A 25,079-nucleotide genomic window follows, 5' to 3' on the forward strand; every position below is an offset into this window, starting at 1 on the left:
ATTAAAAGTATATTTCCTATATGGAAATTTCGCTTTTTACCACATTTTCCACGATTTGAAAATACTTTTTTCAAAATTCTTCATTTAAAATATTTATTACTTATTTTCTTTCCGAGTAGTGAAAAATAAGTTAAGTTACAAGTTATAAACAAAATGTAACTTTTTGAGCAACTCAGTTAATAGTAACTAATTACTATACCCAATACAAGTATTTTTATATATAGATAAACCTCTATATATAAACATTTCTCTGTGTGTTACCTTGATTCTTGGTTTCTGTGTTTCGTGGAAGATCGTTGTTGCACAAAGAAAGAATAAAAAAGAAGAAAAAGAAGAACGAAGAATTCTTCAACTCATCCGACTGCTCTCAATTCCCACTGCAACGAGTCTTATAAGAATTCAATGTGCGCACACACTGCGAAAAAGACTCCCTCGGCAACCTTGCCAAATATTTCTTTTCTCTCTCTATATATATATATATATATATACATACAAACTTTCAATTCAAATGCCAATCTTCAGAACACAGTCGCCGGTAATAAGAATTTCAATTTCTACGAACCGCGAATTTCACCTGTTCGCGATTTCTTTTGCAAGATTAAAATGCAGAAAAATATGTGTGCAACACCATATTTTTCTGTATTTTCTCTGTCAATTTTGTAAAAAAGAAAAAAAAATAGTTTCTACGAGATTTCTATATCCGTAGTTTTTTTTTCTTTTTTTGGCTAAAATTCGTGATGAAAGACACGATATTTCAAAATGTGAAATTGTTTTCCTTTTTTTTTCTCAACAAAAAAAAAAAGTGCGTCCATTTTCAATTTATTTTTTCTTTTAGAGAAAGTATTGTTTTTCATAAAAAAAATGTCCAATACTACAAAGAGTTTTGTGAAAAAACAAACTTTAACTTATTATATCTAATGAAACTTTATGTTTTTTGTGGCATTTTTCTTTTATTTTCAAAAAACATTCATTATGTTTTGAAAATTGTCTCAAATATTGTAGAGTAAAAATCAATTAAAACAATATATATATAAGGTCTTAAGGGGACACAAAAAATCGAAAATGCATTATTTTTTTATGTCCTATTGTTATTGGACGTAAGTCATTCTTGGTCTAAGCCGCAAACTTTTATTGCTCTTAGAGTTTCTTGAACCTTTGTAACCTCACAGGGAAATAACTATATATATATATATATATATATATATATATATACAGCATCTGTTTAAAACAAATTCCGCATAAGAAAAAAATATCATAATTAAATTTTTTTTTTCAAATCATTTCTCTCTTTCACCTTTTTTTTTAATATTACAAATTTTTTTTTAAAGGATCAAATTTTTTTCCCCAATTTTCAAAAAGGGCAACACCATATTTTTCGAATATATACTATATTCATTCGAGAGTAATTGGTATAATTTTCTAGTGATAGAAAATCAATGGAAAGAAAATCGAATGGAAAATTAACGAAAAGGAAATAAAGCAATGAAAAAAGAACGTAGGGAATAGAATCATATAGTTAGAGTTCTTTTTTTTCTGCGTCAGTAGGATCAAAAGTTCCGCAATTAAAAGAATCTGAAAATTCAAAAAAGATTGTGAAAAAACAGGATTGTTAAAGAATAAAATAAAAACGAACAAATTTGAAACAACCAAATTTTGCACTGTAAAACAAAAGCTATTAATTTAATACCTACTTTGGGTACTAAATTATCATTTTGTTCTAATTCGATACCTAAAATCGGTACTATTTTAATATTTTCTTTTTACATTGTGGTTATAAATTATCAAAATCTATTTCCTCACAGAAAATTAAAATGCAATTTTAATCCAATTTTTGCTTATTTTAATCCATTTTGGTATTAAAATAAGCAAAATTGGATTCAAATAATAAGCGTTGCAGCTTATTTGAATGCCTTTTAATTTCCCGTGCTTCAATGATATTATTTTTTTGTTTTCAAAAAATTTATTAATAAACTAAATTTACTCTCTAAATCTAAATTAGTAAATTTTTTCAACTAATTTGAATTAATATTGAAAAGAGATTTATTTCCTTTTTTTTTAAGGCCAAAGTGGGAAAAATCGATTGGTAAATTAATCTATCGAGTGAATAAGTAGAAGGAAAGAGAAAAAAAAATAGTTGCGGCCATATATATATGAAAACATTGAATATCGATATTCATTTTTCGTGTGAGACACATCGACAGCCATTCTTAACGGTGAATGTAATTAATTTCGCCCGTCCACGTGGCACTCCCATTCACGCCCGAAGTCTTCAATTACTTCCTCGCCCCCTCCCCCTCTTTTCACCCACCCTGTCTGTGTAAAACGGATGTTCACCTTCAAGAACGCATAATTTTTCCAAGGAACGAGAAAGCCGACAAGAGCGAAAAAAGAGGGAAAGGGAGAAAGATATCAAGAACGAGAGAAAGATATCAGGAGAGAGAGAGAGAGAAAAAAAGATAGAAAGATAGATAAAAAGAGAGAGAGGGAGAAAAATAGAAAAAGAAAGAGAGAACAAAAAACCAGATAGAAGACAAAGATGGTGATATAAAGGAAGGAACGAGAATATAGAAGGTGGACGATCTGAGAAGAATGAGATCCATACAACGAAAGACAGGAGAGAGGGGGGGAACGCGCGCTTCCATGAGAGAGCCACCAGACTTGGGACGACCGTGAAGGTGTACCCAGGGGGCTATTAACCGTACGCAAACAATGATATAAAAGCGGAAGTAGCTGTGAGTAGCGGCGCCGCTACTGCCGCTAGCCCTTATCAGAATTCCAGTCTTGGTGCAAGGGAATGTGATAAGAGGAACCGCTCTTTTTTTTTTACCTTTTTTTAATTCAACGAAAACCGCATAATTAGAAGAAACCTATAAGACAACTTAGAAAACACACAGAGACATATCTCTGTTAGGCTCTTTCTATTTTTCCACATCCGGTAAACATGATCCTTTTATTTATTTTTTTTTTTTCACCTTTTTGATTTATGTACTGCTAGGCGAGTATTATGTGTAACAGGTTTTTGCCAGCCAGAGTGCAATTAACACAAGGCAACAATGTGCGGCTCTTGAGGGATATTAGACGTACACACACTTGGCCATCAAGAATGAATCTTAAAAATATAATGAAATTTTTTTTGAAAATCCTATTTTTCAAATTGAAAAAAAATTAATACGAACAAAACTAACTATTTTTAAAAATAAAAGTGAAGTTTTGATGGTAAAAAAAAACGAATATTATTTTTAGCTGCGGGTTTAATTTTTCAAACATTTTACCATTATTGTGTCGGACAAAATCATTTCATTGCCATAAGATAACCGCGGGGCAAGTGGAGAGCCTCTCTCTCTCTCTCTTTTCTCTCTGGCGTTGTTATGCCCGTGAACGTATAAATTTCATTCCGAGCAGAATTTCGCTTCTGCGTGCCATTATATAAGATGAAATTAAAGTGAAATACCGAGTGGATGAATATATCCAACCGATCTGTTACTTTCTGACGTTATAATGGCAGATTTTTTAGTAATTATTATCAAAACGCTCGAAAATTATACCAGCACTTTCCAAAGGAAAAAAATATATGCTATTTTTCTTTCTCTTTTACACAATTAAGTTGCGATTTAAATATCAAAACGTTTTTATTTTATTATAAACGTGCTCTCTAAATGTGAATTAGTAAAAATGTTTACTAATCTAAATTAGTGACTCACTTTTTGCTTTAGAATTAGTTAAATTTTACTAATTGTTAGTGAAAGTGAAACTAATTCAGAAGCAAAAAGTGAGTCACTAATTCAAATTAGTAAACATTTTTACTAATTCAGATTTAGATATAGATCTAATTATTAGTAAAAAGTAACTAATTTTTAGTGGGAAAAATAACTGAAAAAATAGTCATAGTTACCAGAAATTTTAGTTATTTTAACATAATCTAAAACTGAATTCTAGTTATTTTTATAACTAAAAGATTAGTACTCTCTAAATCTGAATTAGTAAAAATGTTTACTAATCTAAATTAGTGACTCACTTTTTGCTTTAGAATTAGTTAAATTTTACTAATTGTTAGTGAAAGTGAAACTAATTCATAAGCAAAAAGTGAGTCACTAATTCAAATTAGTAAACTTTTTTACTAATTCAGATTTAGATATAGATCTAATTATTAGTAAAAAGTAACTAATTTTTAGTGGGAAAAATAACTGAAAAAATAGTCATAGTTACCAGAAATTTTAGTTATTTTAACATAATCTAAAACTGAATTCTAGTTATTTTTATAACTAAAAGATTAGTACTCTCTAAATCTGAATTAGTAAAAATGTTTACTAATCTAAATTAGTGACTCACTTTTTGCTTTAGAATTAGTTAAATTTTACTAATTGTTAGTGAAAGTTACTATTAATTTAGTAAAATTTTACTAATTCAGAAGCAAAAAGTGAGTCACTAATTCAAATTAGTAAACATTTTTACTAATTCATATTTAGAGAGTGAATCTAAATTATTTCGCTAAATTTTCATCTTGCTTTGGAAATTTTTAATAAAATTTATTTTTTTTACATTTCTTCAAGAAAATTAGTGGATAGTGTTTTTTTTTTAATTGCTATTTTTTTTTGAGAAGGTATTTATTATTTCATAAATTTATCACTAGCGGAAAAAGAATATTAATTATAAAAATAAAATAGACAGGTAAAGGTAACAATTTTAAGTGAATAATTTAGTTTTTTTTTTCTTTGAAAAATTTCAAATACGCCCCTATGTCATTATGTGGGGTTTATTCATCACCTGTCTTATTAAGTCTCGATTCAAAGGGTAGGTGCGTATCTTAGAATTTTATCAGGAATATCTATCTTTCTCTCTCTCTCTCTCTCTCTCTCTCTCTCTCTCTCTCTCTCTCTCTCTCTTTTTCTTTTTTCTCTGGGAAATTGTGTTTACGGAAGGTTGGATCTAAGAAACTAAGAATTCCGTGCGCTGCGGTTTTTCATCGCCCTATTCTCAGCACTCTTCTACCCGCATTATGAGCAGCGACCTTTTGTTCCAACTATACGTAAGGTAAGGCTACAGCGCATTAATTGTCCAGCGGAGAGACGAATTTCAAACCAGAAACTTTATCTCATGAAAAGAGTGAGACAGAGAGGGAAAAGAAGAGAAAAAGAGAGAAAGAAGTCGAGGAAAGAGAGAGAGAGAGAGAGAGAGAGAAAGCGAGAGTCTTTTTATTTTTAACGAGGTCTCCTCTTCGCGTCTTTTCCGTTATATTATATTTTCAGTTTTTACTTTTCGTTTTATGCTCAACGTCACGGTTGCCCCGGCTCGCGTTCTCGAATCGAAAGAGCGGACATGCATATTCATAAGAGTTATTTAATCCGGCCGCGAAAAGACACAGCCACCGAAAAACAGACGAACGAGCATCATATAATTTCTTTCTATTTAGTATATATATATATAGATCAAATAATTTTTCGTCTTCCTTTCTTATTATCAGATATGATTTCACTAAATTCTTTTCAACTTGAGATAAGAGATAAAAATTTTGAAAATCTCATTTTCAAATATAAGAAATTATCAGGTTAACTTTTCGTTTTTATACGTTTAAAATTTTGTGATTTTACTTTTAATTGTTACGAGTGAGAATTGGAACTTTAAAACTTTGTTTGAATGTTTTTGACATGAAAGAACAAATTCTTCGAAATCTCAATTACAATCAATTATTGGTTTTGATAAAGGATATTGAACAAATATAGCATGATTAATGGTCTTCCAATAATATATATTATAAAAAAAAATAATAATGATAATAATAATATTAAACTAACTTTTACAATATTTACAAAAAATTTGCAAAGTCATTGACTTTTACTACTGATACAAAAATTTGCAGGCAATTTACCAAATTATATGAAAAAAAAAATTACAAGGTACTTGCAAATATTGTCTGATTAAAACTAATTTTTACTACTAATACAAAATGTATAAAAAAATAAGAAAGTCTTACTGCCATTGACTTTTTCTACTTATATTAAAATCACAAACAATTCCGTCTGACTAAAATTTACGTTAACTACTGTTATTAAAGGAACGTTTAATAACATTCTGTCTGACTAAAATTGATCTTTACCACTGATATCAAATTTTACAATTCTATTTCAATTTAAATTCACTTTTGTATCACTGAAACTAAAATTACCAAAATTTGGAAATTTTTTTCTCATTCATTTTCTACTTCTATCAAATTTACAAAGGAAAAATTTTGTCTGACTAAAACCAACTTTTATCATTGATATTAAAATTACGAGAATTTTTTTTTTTTTAAAGTCTAACTAAAACGACCCTTTTACATAGTTGTTTCGAAAATTACAAAATTTTGTAATTTTATGTCTCTACATGACATTATTATTTATATAATATAAAATATTATAATAATATTTAAATCATTAATTATTATAATTATAATTATAATAAAAAAATATTATTAATGAATTTATTAATTATTTATAATTATAATTATTTAATGAGCTATTTATTCTAAAATTAAAATAATACATAAAGTAATAGTCTGACTAGAACTGTCCCTTACTACTCGAATCTAGATAAGAAACAAAGTGTAAAAAAATAATGCAACCTAATTACTAATTCTTACAAGAGGCGTGCAAAATTTGCTTGAACATAAAAATTTAATTCATAAAACAAAAAAGAATAAAGAATACAATTATTATTCTTCAAAAGAGAATCAAAAGCATAAAGAATAAATAATTTTTTAAAAACAAGATTAAAGACTAAAGAGAAACGATATTGAAGAAAGGGACGAGTTTTAGGAATGAAGATAATGATTTCCTATGTTGTGATTAGTAAGAAATAGAGAGAGAGATAGAGGAAAAGAGAAACAAAGAGAGAGAGAGAGAGAGAGAGAGAGTCAAGTGTAAAGAAGAGTCTTTAGTCCAGAAACAGGAACTGTTTTTTTTCCCCTATAAGGTGGGGGGGGGGGAAGGGATTTATAAGGAATCACAAAAGTGGCTCTGGCACGCTCGTAAGAATCTCTTGTATGCAATCATTTTAATTATCGTCGTCATTATCACTCGTCGATATCCACGAGAATTCGATATAAATTCTGTATTACTAGGGGGATTTTTAACGACATTCTCACAATGCATTTATACTCGTCAGGTATTGCGATGATGCATAACGTCGTAATTCACTGTCTCAATATAACTTATGGCATTCTATGCTAACGTTGACGGGCATTTATCGTCAGCGTTCTAATTGACACGTTAATTTCCCACCCGGAGATCGGGATCTTAATTGCGACGTTAAAAATGTACTTGCTCGAGAAACAGCACCCTTTAATTAGCCCCACGGCCAGCTCTCAAATGCCCCTCTCTTCTTTACCTCTTTCTCTATATTTTAGTAAAAATTATACAATATATATAACAATATAATAATGAATAAACTCTAGAATAATAATAATAAAAAATATAATAAAAATCAACAACAATTATTATTATATTTATTATTATAATACTATAATAATAATAATAATAATAATAATAATAATAATTTGGTATATTAATATATAACGTATAGTATGTATAAAATTAAAAACAATAAATATGTCGTATTTTAATTAAATAAAAAAAAAATTCAATTCCCTTTCATTAAACTTTTACTATAGCCATGGAATAAAGCTCTCTTATCTGTAAAGCAACTTCAATTAGATAAAACTGAGAAACTGTGTGGAGGAGGCTGGGTCGAATCTCCAGGATCGGCTTCAAGGTTGTACGGCCGATTAAGTATTACAAATAACTCGTTAACAGGGAAAACTTGGGTCTCAAGTTTAACGAACCTTCGCACAACTTTTAGTGGCTGATGTCTGCGAAAATATAACGCAATCTTCGTATGAATGGATAAATCTGATGAGACATTTTAACCCGGAAATTGTATAGAAAGCTTTTTCACCTTTGGAGAAAATTAAATCAACTTTTTCTCTAAAAAGGAAAAAAAAACCATTTTCTTTATAAATTAAAGATTTCCGTTTTTTTTTACAGTGGCGAAAATAAAACACTTTTCAACAAACAAAAAAAAATACCTGTCTTACAGTGAAAAAAAAAGAATTATTTAATTCAAATAATCAAAATAAATATTTACTTGAGCAAAATAATTTTTATTATCAAATAATAATAATTTGATACAAATAAACATTTATTTGATAATGGTCAAGTAATCGATTATTTGAATCAATTTTTTTTTTTGCAGTGTGCAAAAAAAGAGAATTGATTAAGAAAAAAAATTCTATTTTTTTTTTGGGAATTTTTCGAGATAATTGAGATTTTTTTATTTGCAAATTAGGTGAAAATTTGTTTTACATTTTCAAAAGAGAAAAATTTTGAAGAGTAAAACCTGATTAATCGATATTGATCTTGATTGTCGAGAAGGTGAGAATAAAGGGGTGAGAATAAAAGGTAAAAAAAAAAAGGACAGTGCGAAATCGATAAAGCCACGAAACTGCGATAAGGCGAATCCCATTAACCACGATAGGGAGAAGACTATTGTGCGACTGAACTTCATTATCCGAACTAATTATTTCGAAGTTAGTTGAACGATTCGCCACAATGTAATGGCTGAGGAAATAGTCACGACGACGACGACGACGACGACGAGAAAGGGGGGTAAAAGAGCCACACCACTGAGAAAGTGAACATAATCCCAATCTTGCTAAATTAAACCCTTTAATGTATTTCATTGTAGTAATTAAAAGGCTTGAGCATCTCGAAAAATTAACCAATTTGCGGTCAAATCACACTAAAAGCACTTTTGACACTCATTACAAATTAGCACATTATTTTTTCTTTTTCTTTTCTTTGCAAATTCAGTCAATTTTTTTTTTTCATTTTCAACAAAAAAAATTTTCGAGAATATAAATTTCTTTTCGCTAAAAAGAGAAAAAATTTTCAAGACGCCAAAAAAATAGATTTTTGTTGAGAAAATAAAATTTCTTCGAGGATTGAATTGATTTGGAATTTCGTCAAAGATTAAGTGAGCTGAAGAGAAATAGTATAGTCAATTTATTAAAATCCAGTGACGATTCACAAAGCGTGTGGAATTACTTAATTGGAATACGTAAAGAGATAGGGGGTCGGGGATTAAATTTTTTTTTGTGTCGATTTCTTCAGTGAAATATTTGCATTGGAGACATTTGAATGTAATTCGAAGTTAGGTATTTTAATATCGAAATTCTCCGCGTAGGAAATTTCGCCCCCCCCCCTCCCTCCCTTCCACTTTCACCGGAAAACCTGCTCGCATAAATAAGGTTTAACAGACGACACGATATATATATATAAACAACATTGATTCACTGATCTCTTGTTGAAGTAAAATATATCCGTGAAGCAATATTGGAAATCCTTTTGTAAACGTTGAAGGGGGGTTGGAGGGCAAAGAATAACTACTTAGAATTGGACAATGCATCTTCAAGATTTTTTCAGGATTTGACAAAAATTTTCCAATTTTTTTTTTACACCCTTTTTTTATCCATTTTAATCCGTTTGAAGCAAAAAAAAAAAAGTTATTTCCTGTTTCTGATTCATGAAAATTATTTTTTGTTCACATAATTGAAAATACACTTTTGGCGGTAGTGGTGGGGGAGAGGGGCATGGTTCACTAAATTTTTTTTTTTTTCGTAGAAAACACACTTTTTGAAATTTCAAAACTTTGAAGCACGTACCTCGAGATGATGATTTTTTTTTTTTTTTTTTTGATACACTATGAAAACCGGGAAATCGATGGTGATTGCACTGAAGAAGAAAGCTTGCACACTTGAGGAGAGCTCGGTGCCCTTGGACTTGAGCCCGTTCACGGCCACAACCAACACAGAAATGCTGGGATTGCAAGGCGTGCGGCCACTTTTCCTGCTGGTACACCTTCAAGTGGGGGGATGGTACCCGGTTATATTCTTGGCAGGTGGAATGTTCAACATCACCATACGTATCTGAAATATATACATATATATATATATAGAAATTTACAAATTATTATTAGTAGCATGAAATAAAATTCAAAAGGGGTGGGGGCGATGCTTTAGAAGAGGGGGGCGGGTGGATAAGAGAAAAGTGGGAACAACCTTCCAGAAGGGGGGAAAACTATTATTATTCACCATGAGAAAAAAATAAATAAATACAAATAAAATTCTATTTGTGCTAAATTAAATTTTTTATTTCTTATGAAAAATTAAATTTTACTTGTAAATTAAATTTTTTATTTGTGATAATTAAAAAATTATTAGTCTCTCAGAAAAATATATTTTTATTTAATTTTTTCAAACGGGAATTAAAATTTATACATATTTAAAATTAAATTAACAATTTTCGGAAAAAAAAATGTTTTCACATTTTATCAACTATTGAAATAATCTCTAAAATATCCCATTTCTGACACAATGCCACTCATCCGAATTAGCAAGTGTTATTAAACTGGTGACTGATGGATAATACACAAACTCTCATACAGTAGTGTTTGTTGCGTAATTCCAAATGTTGAACAGTGATTAGAAAGCCTTCATCTTTCATGAATCTGATGATAAATCATAAGGGCAACAAAGCTCATAGTGTGGAAAGAGAAATTCAATGGTCCTTGAAGATATATGTAAATTTGGAAAGCCCCATTTGAGTATATATAGGAATTACATGCTGTTAATTATTATATTAAAATGAAAGAAAAGAATAATTTAATTAAGGATTAATTTATAAGGATTTATTTATAAATTGATAAATTATGATTATCTTTATATGTTTTATATTTACATATATAGATAAAGAAACTGATCATTTATGTAAAATGATACTGAAAACTGATAGCATTAAGAAAATAGTTATGAGGAGTAATTTATTGAAATATATAAAATCAACTTTAAATTGAGAATTTTATTGTGGAATTAATTAAATTCTTTACAATTTAATATATAAAATTGATAACTAAGATGTGATGATAAAAGAATAATATTAAAAATCATCGCTTTTATATATATATCTGTACAAAAATAATTAAGATTAATTTTTTTAATTATTAGTTAAGAGATGATCATTTGTTTCAAGTAATTATTCAGCTTCCCATTAACTTAAAGTGATCATCTGTTATGCAAATGGCAATTTAAATACTGTAAATACAACCCAGCATTATTTTTCCTTTTTTTTAAAAAAAGAAAAATATTTATTTTTCATAAAATTAGTTTTACAATTAGTTTTTTCACTAATTTTATTCCTTTCCTAACAAGGCAATTTTTCAAAATTATTTGAAATCTCTCTTTGTCTTGAAATAAAAGCAAATCTAAAATACTGCATAAGTTTCTCTAGTGAAACTTTTCTTCAAAAGTTTATTTTCTCCGGGAGCAAGGATTAAAGACAATTCTTCTAAGGTGAAGGGGGGGAGGGGGTAGGGGAAACATTATTTCACCAGAAAAACATGAAAAATTGTAAACAGGAAGATTCTTACAGAAAACAAGATAATAATATTGCAAATAATAAAGGTAAATTATATCTAAATTAGAGAAAATCAAGTTTTCATTTACAAATAATTTCACAAATTAAGTTAAATGCAAATAATGAAACTAAAAAAAAATAATAACGTAATAAGTTTTCAAAGAGTATGCATTTTTTTTTTTTTTTATTGCCTAAACTGATTTGCTTAACGAAGAAAAGTGAGCAGTAAAGTAAATTCTAGCAACTTCTTTTACTTTTTATTTAGACTTCACTCTATCAAATTGGTTCTTAAGAATTTAGGTTTTCAGCTTGAAAAACTTTTCCTGGTTACTTTTATCTCTGAGGGAGGGAAGTGCAAATTAAAAAGCTGCGCAATGGCACATTTTTCAAAAAGTCAGAAAAAATAAAATTTAGAAACTGAACGAATAATAATAATAATTATTATTATTATTTGTATTGAGCATCTTAAAAAAAGATGTTGGATATGAAAATTAATAATGATAATAATGTAAATTGTTATATAATAATTGAATTGAATATGAGTCTAAAATTATATGCATCATCAATTTATAAAATATCAATTACTGAGGCCGATGTTTGAATATATGAAAAAAATTGTTTGAATGTGAAGAGAGCTGATTGATATTATATGCAAGAAAGAAAGAGAGGAAAGATGTCGATGAAAGGAAAAAGGAAAGATATTACCTCACGGAGGTAACCAATTAATCGGGTCTGCCTCTGTCCCGCATAACTCTTAAGGACGATTACGATGACTCGGTGAACGAGTAAGTAGGCCAGAAACTCGACGTCGATGTTTGCAAAGAAAGTCGATAACCACGCTGTGAAGAAGGCGGGACGTGTTAAGTGTGGATAAATCATTTCAAAATTAATATAACGAAAGGCTCTAATCATGAAAACGTTCATTTCAAATGAAAAACGGATTCGTTCTTCAGAAAAAAAAAAAATTTATACTTCACTTATGTTCTCGTTTATAGTTTCGCTGTTATAATCTTTGAAACTTGGCATAAACACATTAATTATTTTATCCATAGAGAGAAAAGAGATTAACATATTCTCCACTTATTATATACAGCTCAACTAACAAATATATTGAAAAGGTTTTAAAATTACTACACTTGTAATTAGTTATTAATATTTTGATTTTGCAATATAATATATTTTATATTGCATACGAAATTAGTAATTAAATTTTCTAATTAGTTATTAAAAAAAAAAATTTTTTCACATTTATGAATATTTGTATAGTCTTGAGAAAATACGTAATAATCATAACTTTCTTTCTTCTTTGGAGAAATACTTGTCGTAAAAAAAAAAGTAAATTAAAAATTCCGCGCCTCGCTACTTTACGATTCTTTGATAGAAATTGAATTCTCGCAAAAAACTTCATTTTTACAAAAGAATGGAGAAATATTTGAAAACTATATATTCATTTCTAATAAAAATACTTTTAAAAATTTTTTTTTTTTAGATATTAAATGAAAAATTATTAAATTTTTAAAAAAGGACGAGATTAAAAATTCATTTTTAAATCAATTCTGGTATTCTTTATCTAAATCGCGCAATTTTTTTTTTTTTTAATATTAAAATAACCGCCAACAATGACGGATGTCGTTTATGCACTGCTCATAAACCTTTTCTCTTTCATACCATTCCGCAACTATGTTCCCATATTCTCTCTTTAATCGTGAGGCTGCGTGAGTGGCGAATATGAATTACATGCCCATGATTTTTCGTTTCGTTCATATATACCTGTTTAACGTGGCTCTGGCTCTAAACTCAAACAGACGGACTTCTATTGTTCTTGGTAATAATATAGAGAATACTTCCTCTGCCGTACAAAAGCAAATTTTGAGAAAACCCCATTCATTTTAGACAAAAGTACATTTTTTTTAAAAAAAAAAAAAACCATAATTGTTTCAAAAACCAACTTCATTTGTATAAAAAATTATTAATTTTAATTACAATGTTAGTTTGATTTTTTTTAAATAATAATTTTATAAGTAAATATAGTGAAAATAAATTTAAAAAAAAAATGCTAATTAATTCATGTTTTAATTTACTTAATAAAAATTTATTGTCTCTAACAAATAATTATCGTTGTTGTTGTGTGTAAATCATCAGACGAAATAAAATATGCAAAGAAAGTTGTACAACTATTTTCCATATTCACATAAAACTACAACAGATTCACAGTCGGATTTTTACCGTTTTTTTGGTCAATTAAATCTTTAACGATAGCGAGCACTCACAAGAGATCTTTGTCAGTCTTGAAATTTAATTCAAGTTAATTTTGCCAGCGTCAGTTAGCATAATGAAATATTTCCGCTGTTAACGAAAAAAAAAAAAAAAATGAATGTAAAAATCACAATTAACCACGTAATAATTAAATGCGAATTGCGTAATAATATTGACGTAGGAACCGCCACTTATAATACCTTACCGATTCGATACACACGATAAAATCCAACGGTGCCGATTACAATCATAAATAATAAAGAGAGAAAAAAAAAATTACTTTTCCACGTCGATACACGTTTGAAAATAATTTCTTAGATCATAGCGCCACGCTTCGAGAACGATCACATCTTGTTTTCTAAAGTAAATTTCAACTTGAACATTTCACGAGAGTTTGTTGTGTATGCCAGTCCAAGTGTAAATTTCTAAACCGTTGTTACCAAAATTGGTCAGGATATTCGGGGGACAACTCTCTAAACAAGAATAAACTGGAAACGTGCCTCCTGGGCAAGATTAACTCGAATAAACAATATAACTCATTTATAAATAATTGTGCACTTCTCTCGACAAATTATTAGGTCAGGACAGGCATATTTTTTTCTCTTTCATTTTCTTTTTTTTTATTACTATAATGTGAACGTTGGAAATTAATTAAATTACCCGAAATTTTAATTGAATAAATTTAATTTGAATTTATTTTTAAATAAATGATATTTTATTCGCAATTATAAATTAAATATTGCATGCATCCCTTTCGATATACCCTGCCAAAAAAAAACATTTTTTGTAATTATAAAAATTTAATTTTACTATAGAAGCAATTTTTGACAATAAAAAATATTAACTCGTGTTTTCTGATATTTTCATATTGCAATTCTTTCTTCTCGTATTCATTGTTCAAATTAATTGTTAGATTGTTATAAACAAATTATATAAACAAATATTATACACGAGTATTTGTGGAACAAAAAGATTTTTTTATAAATAAATTTGCTTTGGCATAATTTAGTTAAATTTTCTTTTCATTAGAACGTTCGAATTTATTTTTAGATTATTATAAACAAATTATATAAACAAATACAATTTTCAACAAACACGCGAGGATTTGTGGAACAAAAAGATTTTTTTATAAATAAATTTGCTTTGGCATAATTTAGTTAAATTTTCTTTTCATTAGAACGTTTGAATTTATTTTTAGATTATTATAAACAAATTATATAAACAAATACAATTTTCAACAAACACGCGAGGATATGTGGAACAAAAAGATTTTTTTTATAAATGAGTTTGCTTTGGCATATTCTTATTAAATTTTCTTTTCATTAGAACGTTTAAATTGTTATAAACAAATCATATAAACAATTAAATTATATCAGAATTTTCTGTACAAAAAGATTTCTATTTTTCTATAAATTCTCTACGTATCTGATTGAACTTTATTTTCATTACACCGTTTAAATTAACTTTTAGATTTTTATAAACAAATTATATAAACAATTTTTCAACAAACACACGAGCATTTGTGTAACGGAAAGATTTTTTTTATAATTAATTTTGCTTTGGCAACTATTCTTATTAAATTTTCTTTTCATTAGAACGTTTAAATTAACTTTTAGATTTTTATAAACAAATCATATAAACAATTAAATTTTACAAGGATTCACGGTACAAAAAGATGTGTTTTTCTATAAATTCTCTATCTATGAACTATTCTGATGAACTTTTCTTTATTAGACCATTCAAATTAAATAAATAAAACAAATAATAATAATTAAATAAACAAATTATTAAAAAAAAATTACAATTTACCAAGATACAAAAGAATTATATCATTTTTAACGAACTTTAGATTGTGCGATTAATATGACAAAAATATGTTTTAACACCAATCTCCAAAAAGTGTATTTGTTTACTTACTTTGTTTATAACAATTGAATACTTTTATGATTCATTGAAAGTTAACTGTCAAATAAAAAAAAAAATTAATCAATATAGTCCAAAACGAATTTATAAACAAAATCTTTTTGTATCAACAATTCTTGTAAATTGTTATTGTCTTCTTTTCATAATTTATTTATAACAATTTTTAAGCTTCAGAATCTTCCATTCCAAGAAAAATAATTCTAATGCAACAAAAATTTTGAGAATCAGTTACTATTATTGCATAATCGAACAAGTTTATTTCGCGTTAGCAAATACAAAAAAAATGAAGGTGAAAAAAATATATTAATGTAAATGTATATAAGTGAAGATAATAATAAAAATGATAATTGCTTTCTTAGTAAGACTTTCACACCTCTCTTTATTGTTGAAGCGTAACACTTTAATTGAGTCTGTTTGTAATCCCGTTTATCCTTGCAAGAGAGAGAGAGAGAGAGAGAGAGAGAGAGAGAGAGAGAGAGAGAGAGAGAGAGAGAGAGAGAGAGAGAGAGAGAGAAAGAGAGAGAGAAGGTTTACGGGCCCCACATAAACCTCATCCATCAAACGAAGGGGAAGCTAAATACCTCATCAGGTTCAGTAACAAGTATCGCGGTGTGTCGTCTTGATGAAAAGGACATCAATGCTCGCATATAATAAGATTCCATTTCGCTAAAACCCATAGAGCCTTTGGCATGCCCTAGATCGTATCTCGATCTTGTTCAATATCTGCATATACAGGGTATGTTTATATATAGCTATATATATATACAGCGAAGAAGAGCATTTAACGATTGCAAACGAAATCGATCCATACACAGCATTGCTAATCGTACGCGGAATGTAACGGGTTGAGAGACGCAGTAATTCGATCGCATTCAAGCGAAATTACATTTGCGCTCAATGTTATACTATAAATATATATATATATATATATCCAACTTGTGTATGTCTGTGTGTATATATATATTCACTTTTCGAATAGAAAATAAAAATTCTTTTAATGATATTTGAAAAGAAATGTTTTTAATAAAAATTAAGAGAGGCATTTCTCGTTCAGAGAAATACGATATTTTGCCCTTTTTTTTGCATTTATTTTCATCGACTAGTTTAGTTTGTGATGATTTTCGGAGGCACAAATAAATTCTCTGTAATCAGAAACTTGGTATGATTTTTTTTAAAATTTAATTTATTTTTCAATTAATTTTACTTGTTTCGAATACATTTGTTTTTCGATGCAATTTATTTTTCGCTTTATAACTTTTTGTTAAAAGTTTCTCATTACAATTTAAATTTTTTTATCATACAGAAAAAAGGTTTTTTTTTTGTTGATTTAAAGAAAGTTACATAAAATTTTCTTTAAAATAAAAAACATGGGTTTTTTAGGGTTTCGTAGCCCAGGGGGTCAATTACGTAACAATTTCCCGATTCCACATAATACATTTCACATTCTGGATTCCGAATTCCGGAACCAACTTTTCACATTCCGGATTCCACATTTCACATTCCGTATTCTACTTTACAAATTCCGTATTCAGGATTCCACTTTTCACATTCCGGATCCCACTTTCAAAATTCCGTATTTCAGATTCCACATTCTGGATTCCACACTCCAGATCCCACTTTCAAAATTCCGGATTCTACATTTCACATTCCCCATTCTGGATTCTAAATTTCGGATTCCATATTCCGAATCCCACATTGCGGATTGCATTTTTCACATTTCGGATTCCACATTCAGAATATGAGATGTGGAATCCTAAATGTGTAATCCGGAATATGGGATATAGAATGTAGAATCCGGAATGTGAACAGTGGAATCCGGAATGTGGGATTCAGAATACGGAATACGAAATTTTGAATGTGGAATCTGAAATATGGAATTTTGAAAGTGGGATCCGGAATGAGGTATCTGAAATACGGAATTTTGAAAGTGGGATCCGGAATGTTGGATTCGAACTACGGAATTTTGAAAGTAAAATCCGGAATACAGAATGTGAAAAGTGGGATACGGAATGTGGAATACGAATTTGGGATCCGAAAAATGTTACGTAATTTACCCTCAGGCCCGAAAGCCTTATAATTTCGCCTTGGCGTCCGTCTATCCGTCCATCATATACTCGTATGGTTACCATAGCAACCGTTTCCATGACAACCGTTACCATGGCAACAGTTTCTATGGCAATGAAGGCGCCATGCGTCTGTTTCTCTCATATTTTTGATTACAAGAAAGTTCCTCTTCAAATAAAATGTTTTTTCTATCAAAAAAAATTTCTACTTCATGGAAAAAGAAAATTTCAAATAAAAATTTTAATATCTTTGAAGAAATTTGATTGAAAGTGTCAAAAATTTTTTTATAATATAAATAGACTTGTGTTAATAGGTATATCATTCTATGCTCAAAAGAGATCTCGTGAAGCGGAAATATCCACGTGGGGATCGCTTCCGTGCGAATACCGTTGGCGCGCAAGGGCAAAGAACGCAGACATAATTATCCCGAAATGTTGGTATTTCAGGCATAAAAAAAAGAAGAAGAAAAAAAAATCTCAACGTGCTTCCGCCACACGTTCAACCTTGAACTTGCATATATTCCTTTAGTGAGAAGGTGAACGTTCGTATATACAAGGCGGATTTGGTTTTACGTAACGATTGCGTATAATGAACTCACGCGATAATCCTATGGTAAAACCTTTCCACTTCCCGAAGTGCGTTCCCTGGGAGCCATGGGCCGCCGCCGCCACCGCTCGTGAAAGGAATCTCGAGGATAATCTCACCATGAGTGTGCATTCTTATTTTGCTCCCGCATCAAAGCTTCAATGGCTTCGATTTATCACGTGCTTGAAAAAAAAAAATGAAAAAAAAAAAAAAAACACTTGTCGTTGGATTTGAATATACATTTATATAAGTGTACTTTTCCTAAAGGGTTGTATATAATTTTTTTTTTTTCTAAAATATGCACCATCCTTGTAAATATATATATTATATACATATATATTAGAGTACGCGTCAACACGCAAACTTCTCGTAATAATAAGAAATCAATTTCTCGGCAAACGCTTACTGTAAATATCGTAACAGGTCGCTTCGAGTGCCGTTTCCAATCGCCCACGTTCATTTCAGTATATACTCTCGATACAAATTGTAAGACCCTTACTTGTTCAAGTGTACTTGCTACCATATGTATTTGTATATATATATATATATATGTATGTGAATACAACCGGGCAGACAGGAATTGATTATCTCTTTACTGACTTTCATCCTATGAAATCGCCTGATTCAAAATGGCGTTTATCGACTATTTTCAATGTTTATATACCCCTTTAATGTCTTCTCTAGTCTCGCACTTGACGATTATGTTCTATATAAACATTCGAAAATCGATGAACAAACATTGTTAATGCAAATTCTCGAAATTTCTTCCATTTTACTTTTTTTTGTTTACTTTATTTTTTTTACTGAACACATATAAATATACATAAACTGCATGCATAGAAAAAATTTGCTATGGCAGCGAATTATTTGCTATCACATCAAATTACGTTAGTTATAATATAGTGACAGCGAACAAATTTGGTGTGGGGTCAAAAAAGTTTGCTGTAACAGTAAATTTTTAAAGATTAAGACTAATATTGTTTATCATAGCAAACTTTTTCGTTGTCATAAAAAAAAAAGTTCTCTAGAAATTGGTAAGAATTCGTTCACTAATTTTTACTAAAATATTTCTATTTATTTAGTTTTTTCTTTACTAAAAGTTTTAGTGAAAAATAACTAAACATTAGTAGAAATTTTCATTTTTATTTATTATTAATTTTTAGTAAAATATTACTGTTTGATTTAGATTTTTCGTAATTAAAATTTGTGGTGAAAAGTAACTAAAAATTAGTCGAAGTATTCATTTTCATTTATTAATATAATATTTAGTAAATCATTATTATTTGATTTATTATCATTTTAATAAAATTTGTAATGAAAAATTACTACAAATTAATAGAAATTTTCATTTTCATTTATTAATAATATTTAGTAAAATATATTATTATTTGATTTAGTATTTTTTAATAAAATTTTTAGTAAAAAATAACAAAAAATTAGTTGAAATATTCATTTTCATTTATTAATATGTTTTAGCAAAATATTACTATAATTGATTTAGTTTTTTTTTACTAAAAGTTTTATTAAAAAATGACTAAAGATTAGCACAGATTTTCATTTTCATTTATTATTAATTTTTAATAAAATATCACTATTTGATTTAGTTTTATTTTTTTTACTAAACTTTGTAGTGAAAAATGACTAAAAATTAGTAAAAATTTTCACTAACTTTAATTAGTGAACGAATTTACACTAAATTAAATTTATCAAATAAAAAAAATGTAGTAATAAAAATAAAGAAAAAAGGAATAAATCAAAAGAATTAAATTGATTTAATTGTTATTATCAGTTTAGCCAAATTCAAAATCCAATATGAAAGTCAATATTAAAAAAAGTCAATTACAATAAATTTGCATAAAAATTCAGAATACAGTTATATTTTTTGCTTCAATGATTTTTATGCATTCGTAGTCAATTTTTTTTTTTAATGCAAAATGTCGAATTTCAATATATTAAAATTTTTTAAAATCTAATTGCAAATTCATGTAATCAACCTTCCATATACAAAAATCTCTTTAAAAAAAGAAATAGTAAAAAAAAATTTCGATTCTAATTTGCAAAACGTTAAATTTTCGATTTTTCAATTAATCATTTACATTTTATTCGCGCAACAAACAACCTTTCGTCATTATTTATGCTCTTTTCAGAATATATGAACACGCGCGCGCTTTTACATATTTTAATTATTATACTCTTTTCCTAATCAGTAAAATCCTATAGAAAATTTATAAATCACTGGAGAATAAAATTTATTGTAGAAATAAAAAAATATATTTCAATTGTTATAAAAAAATAGATATTGTAACAATTTTTTTGTTACAAAATTTTGTGATTTAATTTTGTTCCCCTTAACTATTCTTTTATGCAGTCCATTACCATTTCGAATGTACATTTTTACAAGGAGACTTCTAGAGAGATTTTTTTTTTTTTTTTTTATTAACTCAATAAAAATGTCCTTTTTTGGGAAATTTCACAATTTTAGAATATTAAAGTTCAGCCCTTTTTATTCATTCGATTTTTCTTTTTATAGAAGGCAATTCTTTGACAATTTTGCAACGAAATATTTGACCATAAAATGGCTTTTTGAAAAAAAAAACAGTACATTTCTTTGCAGTTAATTTTGATTCTACTTTGACATTTGTAAAATTTCATAACTGAAAAAAAATATTATTTTTACTTTTAATAAACGATTTGAAAACTTTTTTTTTATACTCCTCGTCAAAGTTTTTACTTTATGATCTTTTTAAACCTTTACTTGATAATATGAATTTTTATTCTCTTCACACTTTTTTCATTCAAAAAAATTTTTATTTAAATTAAATTAAAATTATACAATTTATAAAATAGAAGTTTTTCAATGAAAAAATAAAAGTAGAAATGAGAAAAGTTTGAAAATTATTTTTGACAAACTTAAATTTGCAAAAAAAAAAAAAATAAAAACTTTTTTTGTGACTGAATAAAATTTAGACTTTGAAAACGATAATTTTTCATTTCTCTTGGGATGGCTTTCAACACATATATATATGTCTATGTATGTACATAGAGTTTGTCGACCAACTGTCGTGTCACACTATATGAAAGCTTATGTGTCGAAAGCTTTATTTTTTGGTCCAACGCGTGAACTTAGCACATCGAGCTTTCCCAAGATCCCACTCCATGAATATAAAATCACCATGAGGACCACTCAGTATCGTTAATATGAAGTCAAGCCAATTTCCATTTGTTTCTAGAACTACATTAAGTCACTTCGGGCTACAAATGCAAAATTATTAAGTCTTGAATAAACATGAATAAGAAGAATAACAACAACAACAACAACAACTAAAATCGACAGTCAAAATTTGTATTATTCTTCCAAGATTTCAATAAAATTAACATAAATTCGCAATAAATATTTATATCTCATCTCTTGTTGATTCTTGTAATTTATTATAATTATAAAAATGCTTTGCAAATAAAAAACAATTATTAACAAGATGCCAGTGTAATATTATAAACCAAATTAAAAAAGGAGGGGGGTCCTTTATGTTTATTTCATAAACATTATGCTTCCTTATTGTGTGAAGCAAAAAAATTCGCTTCCTTGTGAAGGAAGCAATGAATTTGTCCAATTCAATTGATTGATTTAAAAAATTTCGAGTTAAAAATGTTTTAAATTAATTAAATTTTTTGAAAAATAAAGAAAATTTTAATTAATTTTGAGTGTAACATAAACTTTATATTATATACGTATCGATTCGTTTTAATGCAAGGAATACAATTATTTTATTCATCAACTTGAATTTTAAAAAAACACAAAATTTTTTAGCTAAAATATGAATTTTCGATTTTTATTAATTCTCAAATTTTAAATCAAATCTATACTTTATATATACCAACCAATTCGTTTCAATGCAGGGAATAAAATTATTTCATATATAAACATGAATTTAAATAAATACATCATTTTTTAGCTAAAATGAGAATTTTTGATATTTTAACTTTCATTAATTCTTTAAATTTCAATCAAATCTATACTTTATATATATATATCAATCGATTCATCTTGACATAAAGAAGACGATTATATTATATATTACCTTAAATTTTTCGATTTAAAAATTTTTTCAATTAAAAAAAAATTTTTTTTTTGGGGTATTTTTAAAAATCCTTTCGTCATTTTTGAGAGATTAATGTGTTAAATAAGCCTACCAAATTTTACCCAAATCCATTAAAACCTGTTAAAGATATCGTGTTCACAAAAACTATTCACACACACACATACATACATCCGGACAATTGATCAGGATCTCATATAACATGTTTCTATATAGAGGAAAATTTGTTTTCACCATTTTTAAAAATTTTATAAACGAAAGGACTACATAGCTTCCTCCACGAGGATGCAAAATTAATAAAACTTATTTGAAAGAAAAATATCTTGGAAAATTCATACGCATTTTGCAAAGAAAAACATCTATTTTAACAAATTAGAAAATAATAAATTGCATCTGAAATTAAGAGAATGATTTATTACTCTATTGAAATAAATTATATAAATAACTGATATTAATTTAAAATCTTATTAAATTTATGTAATCGTTGAATGAAATCTTGCACTATATTTTAAATGCCCTCAGGTGGGTTTTCTTTTATATAAAAGAAATCTGATTTTTGTATAATAAACAAATTGAAAACGTATAAAAAAAAGATTACACACAGTAGGGAAAAAAAGAAGAAAAAAAGGAAATTTAAATTACCAGACGAATTGAAAGTGTAAAGACTGGATAACAAACAAATATGCGTTTAGCGTGTTTCAAGAGCATTTTCTACTATATCATATTGCTTGTTATATATACCCTCGACAAAATCAGTTTTGTCCTGCGATTCTTGAATCAATTTGCATTAAAGTACGTCAGAGCACGTAACTCCAAAGCTCACTTTCCGCGTCGTTGTATAACATTTTTTTTTCATCCGCAAGGTATTCAACGCCCTTGGCAAGGAAAGGTTTCCGTGAGTGATTTTCCTGACTCTCTCTCTCTCTCTCTTTGGCCTTGTCGACTATTCTGCCGCTTTTCTTAACTTCAATAAAGCAGGAATTTAAAAAATCAAAACTTCTTTTTTTTCTCCTAAACGTTTAACTATATACAATGTCTGCAATATAATTACCTATACCCTACAAACAGGTTACCTATTTCCGTAAGGGTCCTATTTACACCTGTCGAGTAAGAGAGAAAGAGAGAAAATGATCGGTTCGTGTTTTCCCGATATGATGTGTTTATAATATACGAGGATAATCCCCCCCTATATAGATAACGATGAATAATAATTAGTTATTACATTCGATATATTATTAAGGGCTCTGCTAGGGTGATAGTTTTGAGGAAGAAAAAAAAATGTTTACTAGGGGAAAAAAAAATAAATAAAACAAGAAATATGCGCGCGATCAGAACACGTGTTTACCACCTTTAACAGTAAGGGAACTTTAATGTCTTTAAGGAGAAAAGTGGCAATTATTATATTTCCGCTCTCACGGAATATGCCTTTGGAAAAATTCACACATCTTCTAATGAATTTCATTTTCAGTAAAATTACTATTATTCAAATACAATTTAAGTACTATTTCAAATAAAAATGGTATTTAAATATTTTTACAGAAAAGTAATTTCACTTTTGCCATCAAAAATTTGAAGGAGAATTAAAAATTACAAAAATTAAAATTAAATATAAGACAATGAAAATTAAAAAATATGACAAAAGTAGGCGCACTGTAAAACAAAAGGTATTAATTTAATACCGACTTTACTAAATTGTCTTTTGGTTCTATTTTGCTACCTAAAATCGGTACTATTTTAGTACTTTCTTTTTACGCGTATGGTGCCTCTATTCCAGGGTTTCACGGCCTGCTAAGGTAACGTTTTCCACAGCAACGATTGCCATAGTAACGTTTTCCATGGCAACGGTTGTCATAGTAACGATTGCCATGGAAATGGTTGTCATGGAAACCGTACGAGTGTACGACAGACGGACGGACGCCAAAATAAATATTTAAGGCTTTCGGGCCTGTGCCACGAAACCCTAAAAAGGATTTAGGAAGAATATATGTGGAAGAAAAACGTAAAAGAATTCTTGATAAGATTCAAAAGAAGAAAGATTTAGTTCCTTTTTTCCAGTAGGTGGTAGAAAGAGAGATCTGACAATTTTTAAAGATTTTTCATTCCGTTGCATTAAAAGATTCTTCTTCTTTTTCTTGTACTGTTTTATTGTGTTTTTCGACATTCAAGACTTATGAAGCCTAGGGAAGAAATAGTAAAAAAAAAAAAAGAATTGCTTCTTCAAGAGCTGTGAGTACATCTTTAGAAATATCTCTTGGGAAAGGCGCCAACGCGTGTTTCCGTGCCAGAAGTCTCAGGAGGTAATGTCATCTCGTGCTTGGAATTTCTTTCCAGGTGCGAACATGTGCCCCACGAGATTATTATAGAAGGATTTTCAGTTATGTGATAAGGTATATATGCTCTTATCACTGAAATTAAAAATCTTCATTTTCAATTTCTAATTTGAAAAAATAATTGAAAAATTAATTGAAAAATCTCTAGTTTATAGGTGAAAAATATCAACTGCTAATTCGATAAATGAATTGACAATATAAAATGAAATATTATTCAGTAATAATATATTTATTTCATGTGGTATCGTGCATTAAAATGAAAATTGCGTCTTATTCAGGTTGCATGTAGCTGTTTACTGAATTTTTTCTTTTTTTTTTTTGCTTCTTTTTTGCCAAGCCGCATTCAAGAAACTGGATTTCGAATTCAAATAGATTTCAGG

The 25,079-nt window shown here is 28.2% G+C and overlaps 1 protein-coding gene across 1 annotated transcript in view; it reads right to left on the bottom strand.

The window, feature by feature from the left end:
• The window catches only part of LOC127288002 (uncharacterized), a 227,488-nt gene extending 217,614 nt beyond the window's left edge, over positions 1-9,874 (bottom strand). Inside the window, exon 1 of the mRNA XM_051315181.1 lies at positions 9,695-9,874. The gene's annotated coding sequence lies outside the window, so the exon portion shown is untranslated. The remainder of the gene's footprint in view (positions 1-9,694) is intronic.
• Between the last annotated feature and the right edge of the window lie 15,205 nt (positions 9,875-25,079).

Source organism: Leptopilina boulardi, unplaced genomic scaffold (genome assembly GCF_019393585.1).
Source record: "Leptopilina boulardi isolate dan_hultmark-lab unplaced genomic scaffold, ZJU_Lbou_2.1 LbouV2_38, whole genome shotgun sequence".
NCBI lineage: Eukaryota > Metazoa > Arthropoda > Insecta > Hymenoptera > Figitidae > Leptopilina > Leptopilina boulardi.